Source organism: Peromyscus eremicus, chromosome 22, assembly GCF_949786415.1.
Source record: "Peromyscus eremicus chromosome 22, PerEre_H2_v1, whole genome shotgun sequence".
Classification (NCBI taxonomy): domain Eukaryota; kingdom Metazoa; phylum Chordata; class Mammalia; order Rodentia; family Cricetidae; genus Peromyscus; species Peromyscus eremicus.
Window position 1 is genome coordinate 40,982,010 of NC_081437.1, and position 4,040 is coordinate 40,986,049.

General features: G+C 46.1%; 1 long non-coding RNA gene across 1 annotated transcript; it reads left to right on the top strand.

Annotated features, from left to right (window-relative positions):
- The first annotated feature begins 240 nt into the window (after positions 1–240).
- Positions 241–3,222, top strand: LOC131897702 (uncharacterized). The gene is made up of 3 exons (XR_009375767.1): positions 241–383; positions 1,542–1,653; positions 3,058–3,222. It is a non-coding gene; the product is annotated as an uncharacterized LOC131897702 (long non-coding RNA).
- The last annotated feature ends 818 nt before the right edge of the window (positions 3,223–4,040 follow it).

A 4,040-nucleotide genomic window follows, 5' to 3' on the forward strand; every position in this document is an offset into this window, starting at 1 on the left:
GTAGCCTCTGCACCTGACACGGTCTCTCTTCAAACACAATGGATGAATGGGCAAATGGAAGTATTTCTGCAAATACTGTCTGTCCAGGTACATAAGGTTGGTAATTAACTTGAGATATCTGTGATTTGGATAGGAAACTATTTTTGTAGTCAAACTTCAAAAGCCATGCATTCAGATCTAGTTTGTATTGATCACGAACTCAATGTAAATGTTGTCACTAGTCACAGTTACATCAAAGAGCAGAGGACTATTATTATCTTATTCACTGTGTAACTTTAATTACAGGCATGACTTCACAAAGACTGAGGTGTGCCCTTCGTTGTACACAAGTGTGTCCCTTATTGGAGGGCTACAAACCAGAGGGTTTATGTTTTGATTTAGAAGTAAGTGCTTCGTTATTTGGGTTATTCGTGTAAGGAAAGTCATTGTTCTGTCAGCAGTGACCTACTTTCTCCAGCTGGAGCTAGTCCAAAGGTTGGGTTTTCTTAGAGTGAGGTGAGCCTTGCTCACTGTGTAGAAGGTACCCAGGTATAGATGGAAGTTTCTGTCCCGCCTGGTCCTACAGTCATTCAGTCCCAAATCATGGAGTTGCCAGTAGTTGTTGCCCACATGGAAAATCAGCTTCCCACATTGCAGGAGAGGCAGGGAGAGCCTTCCTAGCTCCCATGACCCTTCACTCCCAGTGAGCCCGCTCCTTCCTAATGCACCCATTCACCGTTCAGATGCCATGGAGCAGGCACTGGGAAGACTGGGAAGAGTGAGCCACTTACACTAATTATAGGCTCTGCCAATGAATTCATTTAACTTTGACCCAGAGAGAGGAGTCATAGATCTCCCAATGTGAGCGGCAGCAGGAGGGAGGCTGCCTCAGGGCTGTGACTTCCTTATTTATTTATTTCTTGGAGCTTTTTTTTTTTTTTTTTTGACTGTGCAAACACCATCTTGTCAGGATTATTTTCAGGTTATTTGTCTAGAGTCCAAAGGAAAGTGACTTTGTTTATTTTGTGGATTTACATGCCATTTTTATGACCTAATCTCTTGTTAAAATGGATAAAATAGGTTGTATGAAATCAGAAAAGAAATATTGGTTTTAGCTTCTTTTTAATCCAGGTAGATTAGTCAGAGCATTGTTCAAAAGGGACTGTACTGAGGTTTGAAAGAAAAACAATGAAAGAAAAAATGAGACCATAGACCTTGTAAGAACAGTAACAGAATGAAACGCAGAGGCTAGCCATGCCTGACTCACAGCCACAGGGGAGAGAACAGATGTGCTGGGCTCCTCTGCAGAGAATCTGGCTGAGGGACAGTCATATGTCACAAAGACCCCTGCATTTTCAGTCAGAATATTTGGCTCTCATGTGATGATCTGCCAGTCAGGAGTCAGGTGACCCAGGCAAGTGAATTAACCTTGTAGTGTCTTGGTTTCTTAGTCAGGGTGGGGGTGGTGCAGTCCACAGAGCCTTCATATTAAAAGCCCTGTGTTTAGTTTGTTTCCTTTTTGCCATCAGCTTTGACAAGTGTAATTTTTCTTTGTTCTTGAGAATTTCATATAATGGAATACGTTCAAGTTCACCTCCCCCATTTACATCCCCAACTTCAGTAGAAGAGTCCAGTGTCTCCTCTGAAGGAACCCAGGGCATCTCATGCCTTCTGGTGAGCCAAAATAAAAATATCGGAGCTTGTGACGGGAGAGAGATTAGTCATAAAGGGCTTGTCTTACAAGCACGGGGACCTGAGTTCACATCCCCAGAACTCATGTGTAAAAAAGCAGCATTAGTCATGGCGGTATGTACCTTCCATCTCAGCAACAGTGAGGGAAACAGAGACAGGTGGTCTCCTGGAAGCTTTCGGGCCAGCTGGCAAAGTTCCAGCCTAACAAGGAATACAGTCTCAAACAAAAGGTAGGGAAACCCAAGAACTGATACACACACTGAACACTGGAACTGACCTTCATGATGTGTTGAGCATGCTCAGACCTATACCTATACTCATACCCACATTTACATCTGCACTTGCACCTACACCCCCACATTTACACCATTGTTCTGGCTGGACCTGGTGTTACAGGCCTGTGATCCCAACTCCTTCTGGAGTCTGAGGAAGCTGGTTTTCTTTGTGAGACCCTGATTCACAACCAAAACATCAAGAGAACTGGGATGGAATACATTGTTGGGATTCAGCCCAGTGCAGAGACCTTAGGTTCCATCTCTAGCATCACAAAGCTCACTGTTCTATACTTTTTCCTTCATGTTCTGCCTCTGGAGATTTTTATCATACAACCCCTCAGTTCAAGTCACTACACCACAATGTTGAGGTGGTAGGAAACTCTAAGGAACCTCATAATCCATTGCTTTTCAGCCAGGATATCTGAAACCCAGAGAGGCTAAGTGATTTCTCTGTGAATACACAGCACGTGAATGGAGCTTGACTCCTGCCGTCTTTTCTGAAGGTTCTTTAAATGTCTGCTGGACAAAGTGTCTTGATTGCAAGAAGCACAAATCAACACTGTATGAATTAAGCAGAGAGGAAACTCATTAGCATGATGTGGGGGAGCCACACAGCAACAGGAGACGAGTGAGAGCAGCAGATGCTGCCGGGCATACGAGGCCACACAGCTGGACCTGTCCGCCAGGGATGCTGACGCTTGCCACCCTGACACATGCCAATGCTTCTCTCCACAGTTTCAAATAACCTGCAAGGAGGATCCAAGCTATGTGGCCAGGTCAAATCTTGGAGCTTGGCTTCTGGGAGGGAGGAATGACCCTCCCCACTATCATCTCTAGAGGGGTGCATCCTTTGTGCTTGGTCCCATTCCATTCTATACAGCATTAGGTAACTCTGTAATTATATATTTCACAAATGAGTGTATATGTGATGTGTTTAACTGGGCATTGTTGTATTAGCTGTGTAAATATACCCAAAGGGAGAGGGAATCTGTTGTGGAAGAGCAAAGGCAGAAGAGGGCCATGTGGCATCCCCCAGAGTCACACTTTGTGTATGCTGGGGCTGGCTCAGTCACCCTCCACACACCTGCTTCCACCCTGTCCTCATTTGCAGGTATCAACTCTCAGCACACGGCCCGAGAGAAGTGTGGGCAGCAGCAGGCAGACCGTTGTGATTGATTCTTCTCTTAGAGTTGCAGGACTCCGGACTTCTCATCCCAAGACCAGCCTGAGGCTTTAACCTTATTATTGTTATTTTTTAAATGGGAACCATCACTGAGTTTGTGAGTCCATTGGCTGCTGATGTTAGAGTCACTCTGCATCCTGGGAAGGATCCTGAGCATAAGGTTGCAGGCCTTTCCTGTCTAGGCGATGTGCTCAGCCAGCTGTGGATGCATGCCTGTTCTTCTCTCATTGACATTTGCCATGGTTTTTCCAATATGTGTCGGTAAGTTCTCATGGTTATGAAGGACTTCTGCTTGGGCTGGTCTTGTGGTTGGCTCTCAGAGTCAGTGGGGTGACGTGAATGCATCAGTAATGACCAGAAATGATGGCATCAGTGTAGGAATCTCCTGTGTGATAGTTCTCAGCCACCAGAGGACACCTGAGCAGAGTGGCTGGTCCTCATGAGTCTATGTGGCTGTGTCGGACAAGACCCGGAAAACTAGTCTCTTAGCCCCTCATGTGGACGTGGGTAGGAGGCCTGCAGGGATGCTCTGGGTGGGATCACTTGCCATCTGATTGCTGACTGCCTTCTCAGTCCTTCAATCCCCAAAGCACAGATCTGCCTTCTGCCTCCAGCATGCACATCCGAGCCAGCTGAGTGTCACATCGCCTGTCTCATCTTCTCACATTTGTACACTTTCACATTCTAGATTTGGGATGATTTTCCTTTCCATTGAATCAACCATCTCTGGATGTGATGAATGAGTACACCTCTCTCTCTCCTCTCTCCCTCTCTCTCGCTCCTCCCCTCTCCTCTCTCCTTTCTCTGTCCTCTTTCCTCTCTCTCTTCTCTCTTCCCTCTCTCATTCCTCTCTCTCTCCCCCTCTTTCTCCTCTCTATCTCTCTCCTCGCTCTTCTCTCTCCCCCTCTCTC